The sequence below is a fragment of the Nelusetta ayraudi genome, unplaced genomic scaffold (genome assembly GCF_046127955.1).
Source record: "Nelusetta ayraudi isolate G7.1 ecotype Tasmania unplaced genomic scaffold, CSIRO-AGI_Nayr_v1 ptg000005l, whole genome shotgun sequence".
NCBI classification, from domain to species: domain Eukaryota; kingdom Metazoa; phylum Chordata; class Actinopteri; order Tetraodontiformes; family Monacanthidae; genus Nelusetta; species Nelusetta ayraudi.
The window spans coordinates 9,296,153-9,309,723 of record NW_027466055.1 but is presented as its reverse complement, the minus strand read 5'-3'; positions in this window follow the sequence as shown (position 1 = coordinate 9,309,723).

Below are 13,571 nucleotides of genomic sequence, written 5' to 3'. Positions count from 1 at the left end.
GGCTAATTGTGCTGTTTTTTTCTGCTAAAGATCTGTAAAGATTTTCTAGAGCTGCTGGCTTTGAAGTGAAAAAAAAAATTGAAATAATAATCAATCGTGGGAGTTTTTAAACAGGGGAGACATGAATCCAACCAGACTCGGGAAATTGACTGATCATCAGCAACAAACGATTTATCTCACACTTTTTTTTTTCTTTCACCATCATCATTTTAATGCGGCCATTCAAGCGTGCCTTATTTATTCACGCCACTTACCCGCACCTGCGTGCCGCCCGCCAGCCGAGACTGTAGCCCTAACCTTTATCCGCCAGCGTGGACCCGCAAACGCCAACCTCGCCGCCGCCTGATTAATCACGGCGGCGGCGCCTCTCCCATATCATTTCCATGCGACGCGATTAGAACGTCCCCGCCCACGCTGCACCATCGCGCCACACCTGCCGCACGTCTCGCGTCGCCCGCCGTCTATAAATATCAGCCTCGAGAAGCTCATAGTTCCGCGCGTTCAACCTTAAAAACAGAAGAAGGAAAAAAATCATTTGGCGTAAATAGCAACAACAACAACATAAAGGGTAACACTTTCTATCACGGTCTATTGTATAATGCATTCTGAGTGAATTTATAAGGCATTATAAAACATAAATAAGTTAAATGTTCATAATGATGTATGACAATATTTTATAAATGATTATAAGTGTTGGATATTAAGTGTTATAAGCTCATCAGTCATAATGTTTTATACCTCCTCGGCAAAGTGACACTTAAGTCCTGGATGGTATACCATATTATAACCACCATTAATAAAAATGTTTCAGACAATGACTTCAGTGACTTGTATTATAATGCCTTATATAGACACTCATGTTTCATAATGCCATAATGCAGACATTATTCCAGAGGACACTTTACTCACAAAGCAATCCTCTTAAAGATGTCTCATGTCACTGGTAGTTCTAATATGGTAGAGGGAAAAATGAAAAGGTTTCCAACGTCCACGAGGATCAGACCATGCAAAGGATTCTGGGTAAAGCAGGCGATGAAATCCACGATGAAATCACTTCCTCCTGTTCCCTGCACGGAACTCTGCTACATAGAAATGTAACACAGCAGACGTCTTGCGGCAGCATGGCTCTTATTTACTCCCACTATTAGATTTCCAACACACCCTGAGAAAAGCTAAAGAGGGTTTTTGTTTTCTCTTCCTTCTTTGTCGGTCTCGCTGACGTGATTGTGTTGTCACTGCAAGACTCCAACTGTCAAAGCGGCCCATCCGTGTGCGTTTTCTTCTTCTTTTAATTCAGCCGCAGACCATTTCTGGCTGCGCCCTTGTCACCCTCAAGGTCCCCATTACCAGCGCTGGTCGCGACGGAGGCAGAGGGGATGAATGGCGGCGGCGCCAGGCAGCCGACTCTCTGCGGCGCCCTTATCTACTACAAGCCTCGTTTTTAATTAGATTAAAAGTTCCCTGCACCTCTGGTGCTGCAGGCGGCCGGGCCGGCTGGAGTCTGTGCCATTGTGCTCCCGACTCTCGCTTCGTATTATCGCTTTAAAACGCCGCCAAGGTCTCGCTGCCGGGGCGGCGGGCTCGCTCAAACTCAGTTTGGGTCAAGCGTCGCGCAGAGTCGCCGGCGGGCGCCCAGGTCCGGAGGTGACTCGCTGGCCTTCATGCATTTATGAAGCGGTGTGCGAACCCTGCAGTGACTCTGTGTTGGCACAAAGTGTTTTTTTTTTGGTTGTTTATTTTTACATTTTAATTTAAGCTTCGCCTTGACCGAGTTTGTTGCTTTAGCACCGTAATGCCAAATTCACCTCAACACGAGCTGCTTCCTGTGACTTGCATCGGCCTGTAGTCCAACCAGTTTACCAACCAGTTTACAAAGCCATTTCTAAAAAAAAAAAAATGGTTCTGGAATCCACCCCCTTCTGATGTCACAAAGAGCGCATATACCACTTCTTGGTTAGCGGGAACCCCTCCAGCCTACTGTTGGTTTGTCCTCAAAAATTGTAGTGGTTGACAAACATTTGGGAGGGAAAAAAAGGAAATATTATTTTTGCAGAAGGCTGTAAACAGAGGGTGAAATAAGTTCTGTTCAAGGGATCTATCAAGTTTTTGTATATATTTTGGATAATCAGTCATGTCAAGCTGCTCTACAAAGAAAGGTAAAGTTGGGGAGAAAGTGAATATTATGGGGTCCTTTAATCTCTGCGTGAATGCAACTCATTACGAGTGCAACAGCACATAGCCTGCCTATACAAGGCGTTTTTATTTATTTATTTATTTTTTGGATTGTTTATTGCGTGTGGCTGCTCCACTCGGCTCTGGGAAGAAAATACAAATATTAGAAAGATACGTGTGGTCCGGGGCTTTCGACAAATAAATGTTTTCCTTTCCCGCCCACTCCATTCTAACAAGTTCTGGGTCAGCGCGACTTGAGCAAGTTAACACTCCCAGGAAACGCAAGTGACACATCACTCTGAGCAAAGACGAGCCTGTCACCGGAGATCATGTCCGGATCAGTGGCGCTTGTTTTTTTGGCTGCTCATCAGATGACAGATGCACACTTTATATCTCGGAGGCATCAAAGCTGCAGCATATAGAAAACCAAGGATCTCAGAGAATCAGATGTGTCTCGAGCTGCCGGCAGGAGAGTGTCTGGGTTGTTTTTTTTTTTTTGGGAGGGGGGGGTTTCTTTGTGTGTGTGTGTGTGTGTGTGTGTGTGTGTGTGTGTGTGTGTGTGTGTGTGTGGTTTTTTTTTCCCCTTGAATCTGAGAGTCTTGCAAGTGCGTCCAATTGCACACACAACATGGACACAAAACAGGTTTGTGATTCAGATCTCACACAAACATTGAAGGTATGTTTTCTTTTTCTTTTTCCTCAGACGTGCTTTGAAGGAGCAGCTTGTAGTGTGTCTGAAGTAAAAAATAAAACCCTTTCAATTGACAGCGCGGTCATCCTGAAGGTTGCTCTGATGAAACCGTTGTGTGTTTTCGCTGAAATCATCTTCACTTTGTCACAGCAAGGCGTTGACAAGCAATTACATTAAGCGTCAATTAATAATGGACAGACTGTAATAGTGTTTCAAAGACAGATATCCTTTAGGCCAGCGGGCTGTATGGAGTTTTTTTTTTTCTTCTACTTTTTTCACCCCCCCCCCCCCCACACACACACACACACACACACACACACACCCAACAGTCTTTAACGTTGAGCCGGATGATAAATATCCTGATAATGTGGCCCGTCTGCTCCCTTCGCTCGGTTATTATGCAGACAGCGGGAAGATGTGTGTGTCAGTTAAAGTAGTTTGAATGAAGCCGGGCGCCCAGGCTGTATTTTATTTTACCTATCTTACTTCCGCCGCTATTCATCGCCGCTATTAATTTAGCTCTGTGACAGGCCGAGCCGTGGCGTGCATTGATATGCTGCAGGGAAGCGCTTGTAAAGTGCGGGGGAGTGTCCCCACCCAGGCGTCTCCCACCGTCGTACGGAGGCCTCTGATTGAACGCGAGAAAACAGAGCATCGCGGGGATCAAAGGCTAACGCGCTTTGTGTCGGCTCCCTTGATTTGGGAATAATTATTTGCAAATAAAGACTCTCAAACTGCTGATGCGCAAAATGACAGATTCCCTTTTTTTTGTAGTAGTAGTAGTAGTAATTTTCGTAGCATTAGCTTATGCAATTCACATATTGTCAGACTGTCTGTCTCTGAAAGCAACTCCCTCCTTTGATGTCACAGTTGTGGCTGCACGATTTCAAAATAAAAGCACAAGCAGAGAGAAAGTGGTGGCAAAACTTTGACGGCAACCGAACTTTCTGGTCCACATTCGAACGGGCCAAGCGGATTTGTTAGCATGGCGGTGTGCGACCGCCCTGTGGCTAGCTGCCGAGTATCGCCTTGTTATTCTCATTAAATTCTTTATTTAAGAAAAACAACTTGCCACTAGTCCAATTAGATTAATCACGTCTTTTACACTTTTAAATATTTTTTTTTTTGTCTCATCTCAGCCATGGAGGACGGAAGATGTGATCATCTCCCAGCATCTAACCGTCGCGTGCAGTTCAGTGTGTTATTCTAAATCTGCTCCAGCTTGAAGGACAGATGTGTGGTGTGGCTGAGCCTGTTGCAGGCAGTCTATTGTTGTCGTGGAGTGTGTGTACGTCGAGCAGAGTACGAATTCAATGCGTGCTGCGTCATTCAGAACTGTCATTCAGCAGCGCAACAGCAGCAACCATCTGTGCACGGAGCAGCTTGGTCAGAATCAAGGCATTTAACTTTAGGCTTTTTTCTAATCAACCAATTTGAATTTACTCCAAGTTTTTTTTTTTTGCAGGTTGTGGTGGAGACTCCCAGTGTTGCTTGTACATAAAAGGCAAGAAAAAAAAACAAAACACAAAAAAAGTTTTGCACAATTATCAGATGAAATCCTGCACCTGGTTAGCGATCAACCTGAGTGCCGATGAGTTTACGCGTGTTTTTACACATGCAAACTTTTAGCTGATCAGAGAAGATTTTTCACGCCAGCTGCTGTCTCACCTTGCAGCATCTTCGGCGGCATGAAAAATGGAAAGCAAACAGGGGAGGCTCTCCGTTTCACAGCGCGCGTTTTAAACGTGCATTAAAAGCAGTCTTTTTAAAAAGGAAGGGGGTAAAAAAACAAACAAACAACGGCAAACAGCTTGAGATAAATTAGCCGGCGCTGTTGTTTTGCAGGGAACATCCATTTGGCTCCGCTAATGTGTGTTTCTCGTGCGCCGCAGATGATGCTATTCGTCGGTAAACAGGCAATTTACTTGAACGCCACGTGCGCTCGCTCGCGTGCCGCTCGACACTCCTCCTCCGTCAGCCCGTGCGACTGATAATTACTCCATCCCGTTTGCATAGATGTCCTCGTAAACTCGCCCACCCCCTGCTTGCAGGGCTGACCTGTGGACCAAAAAACAAAACACAGACAGAAAAAAAAAAAAAATTCCACTCGTCGAGTCTGAGATTACAGGGACGCCAGCGAATGTGGCTTTTCGGGCCTTCGTGACAAAGGGGACAAGATAATGAGTTGTGGGGCCAAGGCGCTGCTGAGTGAAATCCCTTTGCCTGAAAACGAAAAGCTTTTGGCAGCCCGTCTCAGCGCTGCCAGCTGTATTTATAAGTGCGGCGGGAGGGGTGTTGGGCTGTTGGGGGGAGCGAAAGAAAACAAGAAAGTGGAAATGAGGGAAAGGAGCCCGGCGTGACCCCGGCGCTGTGCCGCCGCAGCCGCTCCTCGTTTATCTTTGGATTTGGACGCATTGTTTACGGGATTTATCAGACGTCCGCGCAGGGCTGTTATGGATGCAAATTGTGATAATGCTTCTGTCTGGCCGAGCAGATTACCAACTGCAGCCGACCGGAGGTCCCGGCAACCGAGAGATCGTCTCCCGCAGAGAAGCGTTTTGTAAACTATGAATGTAGCATCAATTTTTGTAGGCTTTTTTTTTTTTTTTTTTTAAGAGAAAAATCACATCCACGGGCTAAAAGGTGAAATAAGAATCTCTGCACCACGTACCCATGTGGTTCAAAGATGGCACAAGGCTTCACTAGTCCGGCATGGTAAAGGGAAAGATTTGTGAATCTTCTGGGGTCGTCCAAACTTTGTCCAGTTGTGAAGAGCCCAGAGATTGCATTTGCAAAGTGGCGGCAAAACTTTTGCCGGCAACTGAACTTTCTGGTCCACATTCGAACGGGCCAAGCGGATTTGTTAGCATCGGCTGATTGGAGCGACTGCCCTGTGGCTAGCTGCCGAGTATCGCCTTGTTATTCTCATAAAATTATTTATTTAAGAAAAAGAAGTTGCCACTAGTCCAATTAGATTAATCACGTCTTTGCACTTCTTTTAAATATTTTGTCTTTTATCCCAGCCGTGGGGGACGGTAGAGGTGATCATCTCTTGGTGTTTAAACTCATTGTTGACAAAGAGGAAAACCATCTTTAATGATGAGACTGACCCTGTTGATGTTCCTCCCACTTTCTGACATGAAGTTCTGGCTGCAGGGCCAATGCTAATGAAGCTGGAAGGGAAGAAATTCAGGAAAAGTCGGACTAAATGACCGTCTCTGTGCCGGTCAGTTTAATTAGCTGCTAGATTTCCCATGAAAAAACCCGGATATTTTTTTAATTTTTAATTTTTAAATGTTTTTTTTATTTTTTTTTGAAAACTCAGTCATTAGCGAAAGAGTCCAACCTGCGTGCCTGTGCACTCCCGTGATTTCCACACCATTATCCCCCCTCGTGGCGGCTCTGCGCGGTCCAAACATGGGAGAGAGGCGAGCGGAGCCGGCGAACGCCGCGTTGCTTTGAACTAAGACACGCTCGTGCGCAGACAGCTTGTTAAAGCTGCAGAGGATGAGTCAGAGAGCAAGTCCCCTTACAGGAGCCCTTGTTGTTTGGAGTCCAGTCCGGTTTCATCTTGTCAGCCTGGCTCGGGGGGCTGGGGGGGGAGTTAGGACAAAAAAGGAGGCGGCGTGCTGCCACAGGAAGTCGTTTCTGTGTCTCCGTCCGTCCATTAGGCCACCTGGAGGCTCGGTGATATCATTTCCTGCTTCCCGAGATGAAGCGAAACGATGGGCGAGGAGTGAGCGATCGGCCAAATGAGGAGGTGTGATCCTGCAGTCGCACACTTATTTCCGGGGCTGCTCCTCCATGCCTGCATTCAGAGCGTTGCCGAGGCTCTTTTTTTTAATCATCATTATTCCCACGTTGGGCTCGGTAGGAGCGTGCACGCGGTCAGAGGACATGGGAATATTTCCATTTGTTATTTTTCTTTCTCTTTCTCTCTCTCTCTCTCTCCACTTGTCACGGAAGCCAAGGAAACGATCAGATGACGGGCAACGGCTTCATCATCTGCTTCGCCCTGAGCCAGAGCTTAGCCAAGCATGAAGAGGCAGATGCAGCGCTCAGTAAACACGGAAATAAATGTTCATACGAGACGCGGTGCCGAACGGCCGTGAGAGTGCGGAAACGCTGACTGTGTACGATTTAATTTGACTCGTCTTCCTGCAGTGTTTTGGATGATCCCCCCATCCTGCCTTGGATCACAGTGAAAAGAATTCCAAGTCTGGCTTCACTGATCTTTTTTTTGTTGTTGTTTTTCGACGCCAGTATCTGTCGTTCGGGCTCGTCTGCCCTCAAACTGTTCTTGGTAACTCGAACCCTCACACTGCGCCGCCGTGACTCGTCCACTGAGCGTGACTGCCGGCCACTATTCTCCTGTGGATATTGGATATTGGATATGGATGTCAGAGCTTGGGATGACATCATTTTCACTATGAAAGATCTCAGTGGGGGAGGCAGCACGGACTTGTCAGTTGTTTTTGTCAGGCGTGTTATCCAACACCAGTCGAGTGTTTGGTTTGACGCACAAAAAGCACGAAAAGCCGCAGGTAAATCTCAAGTAATGTTGTTACTCGTTGGTCTTGATGAAGGGGGAAGTCGCACGTTGTTGTGAAATGGAAGTTATTGATTCCTTCCTCCTGCTTTGCAAATTCAATTTGCGAATACAGGAGAACTTCCAATGACGGAGAAAAACTCAGAAAACCAGACTGAGTTCTGCTCCATCAATTAAGTTGGACCAAAGATGATGGAGTAGCCCAACGTTTCACAGGCAGAACAAATCATCCGGTTCAAAGAGTTTTCACTCTTGTTCTGACCCTCAACAGATTAGTTCATTTTTTCAATGGGAGGTGGGGGAAGGGAGAGGGGGAGATGGGGGGGGGGGGGGGGGTTAATACATAAAAATAGGTGGATCACAAAAGACAAAACCGAGGCCGGTGACGTCGCCTTCGTCGAGTGGAGCTCGGCAAGCTAGATGAGCGGATTTCCGTCTCTGGAAATATCTGGAATGAAAGGTTCCAGTGAATCACAAACTCCCTCTCCGCCCACCAATCAATCGTATGCTCCCTTTGAGTCCACGAAGACACGGCACTTTTTGTTTGTCCACTTTCAGAAGGGCAACATTGAGTTCTGCCGTGCGTTGCAATTGGGGAGGCGCATTTCAGCACAGGCGCGCGCTTCATAAATGCACGCTTACTTTACTTTGAAGTCCGCAGTTGACATATTCGCTTTGCATCCCATGTATTATGCATGAAGACTGTACAGGCCTCTGGTCACGCTGTGTCACGCTGCAATCTGTGCTGCACCAACGTGTTCAGGTGCAACTTCCACTGTGAGGAAGAGGGGAAAAAAAGTGCATGAAAGTTCATTATGCCTCGCATTTTTCTTATAGAATTAAGGGGGATAATAAAAAGGAAAAAAAAATAATATATATATATACATATATATATAGATATGCATATGTATACATATAGATGATATTGTATGGGGTGAGTCCCGGTGCATGGTTGACCTGCACAGTTTGCAAGTTCGCACAATGTCAAACACAAAATAATGATGCCGAGGAGTTCCCACATTTCATTGGCTACATTTCCATTACGTGAGGTTCAGCTGTTGGGCTTTGCCGGAGCCTCTCAGTACCTGCCAGTGTCACAGATTGCAGGTGGTTAATATTTCAGTGTGATGGAGCTGCATTTGACGACAGCCAAGGAGTTGGGTCAGGTTAACGGGGCTGTTGCGTGCCAGCGCCCTGGAGAATCTTAAATATTTGACAGAGGGTTTTTTTTTTTTTTCAGTTTTATTTTGTCCTCAGAAAGGTTTCTTCTTCTTCTTTTTTTTTTTTAACACACTGTAGAACACACTGGCGTAATATTGGTTAAAGTATGAGTCAGCAGATTGAATGTTTTTCACTGAAATCAAGTATTTCTATATGAAAATTGTAAAAATCACAAAAAATCAAAAAAGAAATCATAATTAATATAGTTTTAATTTTTAAACAACATTGTAAAATGCATCAGATTGTGTATATATTTTGAAGTCAATGCTTGTCACATCAGGGGACTACTGTATATAAACAAATGCTGTTCAGTTGCATCAGGCCGTGTTTGCAGTCATTCACAGCATCAAAAATTGAGAATCCAGCCGTCAGGCAGAGTCGTCAGCTGATCAAACTGGGAACCAAACTGTGACCTCACAAAGTAAAGTAACGACGTAGTGTGTTGTTTTCAACATCCATACACAGGATATTGCCTTTAATGGCAACCCTCTTGTACCTGCGAGTGCATTAGAGGGTCTAAACTCGCAAAACCAGTAAAAAGTGATCAAAGGAGTTAATGCAAGGTTGTTGATTTTTTTTCCCACATTGTCCTAAAATTTCAAATTTCCACTCACCGCCGTGACATGCAGGGACTCCAAGCAGTATCAGCCTTCCTACCGCAATGGAACGTGATATCCCAAATTGCTAAAGTCGCGGCGGGCTTAAGCGAGCGCTCGGATCATTCTGTCGACCTTTCAGGGCGTTCAGACAAATGGTAGAAGGCTCTGAACGCGTAGGGGCAAGAGGAATTGGTCTGGGGTTTTTTTTCCCAACATTGCCAGTTCCACGATATTAAAACACTTGAAGTCTGCAGAGTCTCCAGACTCTCAAGATTGGAGGGCAGATCAGGAATGCAAAGAAATCATGCAAAGGCAAGAAGGATAATAGAAGAGCTGAAAAGACCAAATTGATAAGTGTGTGCATTAAAAATTGAATTAATTTATGCAAGGCCGCTGGATAATTCAACAGTGCGCGGGCAAAAAGCCATGTGACTGATCACTGATGGTAATAATGTGTTCGGAGGCCCATTTAAAACATTAAAATGGGAGATTTAGTGTCACACTGAATGAAGGCTAACGGCTGTGAGGGCGGTTTCGCTGCGAAAGCTGCTCCCGCTGCTGATGTCATTCATTCTGATGATATCATGCGCTGGAGTATCGCAAACGCAACCTCGTAGGACGGCAATTACATAATGGTGACTCACTGTGGAGTCGCACGCTTTCAGCAAACACGAGCCACTTCAGCTCCGTTGTCGCCGCCTTCAGCCCATCTATTCATTTGTTTCATTTATTTATTTATTTATCTTTTTATTTTTTTTATTTTTTTCATATTTTAATTATTGGAGTTTTAATTTGTTTTCTCTGGCCTCTACATAATAAGAATAGCACTTCCATTAAAGGGGAAGGGAGAGGCTACAGGAAGCCCCCGCAGAGCGTACACTGACTGATAGTCCACCAGCCGGAGATGGACAGTGGATGAACGATGAAAGCTCGTTCCGGTCCAATCCTCTCGGGACACTCGGAAGATAACGGCGGTGATGGATTGGAAGGTGGGCCCTGCACCTTCCACTCTCCAAGACGCAGTAGCTGGCTCGACAAATATATTAAGTTGGCTCAAAATTGAAATTTCACCAATTTGCGACTCACCGGGATGTCTGTCGAGGCTCCTGGGACTGTTTGCGCCCTGCCGAGGGAAATTGGAGGGAAATCCAGCCAATGGAAAGACAACAACACCAAAACATAAACAACAAGAGTCCCAATATTACTTGTGTGGTGTCGCCTCCAAGTCCCATAGTCTAATGTGAGTCAAAACCTCTCTCATCTTGTCATCCATGTTTTTATACACGGCCTTCTGGAGACTTGGATGATGCCACAGGGGCAGTAAGATCTGTGTTGTCTGTTTGTTGTTACTTGTTTTTTTTTTTTCCAACAACTGCCCCCATTAGGCTCCAATTTATCCATTAGATGGAATATGCCTTTAAGTAAGAGGATCTACGACTCAAAGGAAGTTGGACTTGACTGTGATAAATGAGCTCAAATATTTTCAGCCTTGATTTTAAAGCCTAACCAGCTTTTTAAAAAGCAGTGGTATTTGTACTTTACAGTTCTAAAAAAAAAAAAAAAAAAAAACATTCACGACAAGAGCTGGAATGAACCAAATGAATATTTCATGCTTTGCATATGATCATTTTCACAAGTGAACTTGGAAACTCGCTTCATTTTTTTATTCTTCACAAACAGCTCACAATTATTATTTGCACTGAAAGGTTTAATACGCTTCGGTCTCCTTTGAAAATATTCATGCGGATGCAGAACAGAATTGCTTCCTTTTTCATCCACATTATTCTTCTTTATTTATTTTGCCCGGCTGCTGGTGCTCATCAGCAGGCCCGTCTGATCTGACTTCCATCAGCTCCGTTCAGAGGAGTCGCTTGTCCTCTACCTTCTTTGTTGTCCCATCAGAGCGTCGCCGCGCCGCAAATTGTCTCCCCAGGTGCACCATGGGTGGTGGGAGATGAAGAGGAAGGAGGAAGTGACATGAGCTCTGCCCTAAATTGCTATCGATCCAGCTATTTGAACCCCCCCCCCGTTTTTTAAGAGTTAGGTTAAGAGTCCAGGAGGACTTCAAAGTTGTGGGGAGAGGGGGCGCTGAATCTGTCAGGCTGTCGTTATTCAGAGCTGCGTTTGTGGCAATCTATCCATCCATCATCTTTTCCCCTTCACATTTGGTGGGAAATGGGGAAAAAAAAACAACAAAATGAAATATTGAAACATCTCTGGAATTCCTGCCAAGTGTCAATCGGCTGTCGCGTCGTCGCGCCGCGTCGGACACTTTCTTCACGCCGTTGAAGGAGAGGAGAGGAAAAGGAATGGAGGTCTGTGCTGATAGAAGAACTGTTCCGCTGGCTGTGGCGATGCAAACAGAAGAAGAAGACACCGTCCACTGGTCTGTTTATCCGCTAGTGCATCTTCGGCACAGGAAAAAAGAAAAAAAAGAAAAAAAAGAAACCTGTTAAAGCCGTTCCAGATTATGGACGCTGATCGATTGATTCATCAGAAGAGACGACACGCAGCGATGACGCCTTGATTTATGCGTCACTCAGACTGAAGCGCCGGCAATAAATCAATTTCAGCAAAGGGGTCGTTCCTACATGCGCTAGGTTTGATTTAAAGCCGAAAGCATGCGTCCCATATAAAACACGACAACGTTTATTTGTTTCATTTTTTTTTTTTTTATCTCATCATGGTTGGAAGCGTCTGCTTTAAGAGGTTTGTCCTTTCCGAGGTTTTGAAACAAGGGACAGCTTGAATCCACTTAGCAGAGATGACAGTTATTTTTGTCCAAATTTTGAAAACCAGCTGTTTCCTTGTGAGGTTGGGTTCTGAAAGGTCATAAGAAGTTCATGCAATCTTCAGTTCAAAATATGTCCCTGTTCTGTCGGAGAACTTCCCAGACATGAGTCAAGTCCATCTTTTGCCGCTTGTACCCCTTGATGTTGTCACAAAGGGCACCAAATCCTCACCGACGCCTCCTTTCCAATCATGCAAAAGTTCCAACCAAGCACAAGTTTTATCAGGGTGCTGCGAACAGAGGGCTAATAAATGCTGTTTTCTGGGGGTCTGTTGGAGGCTTTTTGATCACGAATGCTGTGAGGCTGCTTCATTGATGTCTGGGATGAAAAATAAAGATCTGACAGCGAGCGTAAAATGGGACCTTTGAAAACCAGCGGGAGAAAAAAGGCATCCGGAGCTGCCGTTGCATCCCACTCGGCCAACTTCATAGTCTGGCTACTCCCTCATGCTGTCCCCCATACTGACCGCCTACCCCCACCCCCAAGCCCCTACCTGGCTGGAGCCGTCTCCCTTTGCCGCATCCACAACATTCAAACAGACAGAAATATTTCATGGCCGTGCCGTGGATCAACTTGAGAGGAACTGGAGCTGATTTGAATTTCTTAAACCAGACAGGCGCCATGCATTATGCAGCGCGGCCAGTGTACTCTGCATAATTCCAGTATTTCAGCGTGTATTGGGAAGCTACAGGGTTTTTTTTTTTAATGTAGCCCCAGTTTTAGCATGTCTTTTAGCCGTCCCGGTTTTTTAGCCGGGACGGCTCACGTTTGAAATGTTTATTGCAGCAAGCAAATCCATGTTACATGTTTGGCATTGAGGCTCCGCCCTCCTCGCTCCCCGCTGCTGCTTAGCATAGAGGTAATGAGGAGCGATGAGAAAACACACATCGCCAAGCCCCCTGACAGCCTGACAGAGATTATGAGGAGTGACGAGGAGAGGAGCCCGCTGGTGTGTGTGTGTGTGTGTGTGTGGGGGGGGCTGAAGTGACAGGTGCAGCGCTGATGCAGGGCAACAGCCCATTGACAGGCGGGGGCAGAGTTGAGGGACTGGGCGGTTCAAACAGACCCCCGAAATGAGGCGGGTGCGTTCGATGTCGAGTGCATCGGCGCAGTTTCTCCAGTTGACTGCCTGAACAAAGTCGCGTCCGTTCGCCGTGTTCGTTTCAGATGGCTTTTTATTTAGATTTGCAATTGCAAATTATTAATTAGGTCATAAATAGGTTTATAGATTTAGACATTTCTTCTCGGCGAGAACGTGCCCCGCTGTCTCGTTTTCTCCTTTCATTTTGGGCCCGTTGGCGTGTGAGACCGAGGCGCTTTGCTCTGCGAGAGGGACTCTGGTTGGAGAATACTGAGCAGCTGGAAGTCGTGTCTCGGAGTCAAGCTCCTCGACTTTCCTTGTCAGAGGAGTGAAAGGGCTCATCAGAGAGGCTCTTTCATCACTAACCACAGGCATCATCTCTGTTAGATGTGCCTCCTATATGCGTAGCCCCAGTATGTTTCAGCACGAGTGCATTCCCTCTTTAAAAGGGAGTCGGTCGACCGTG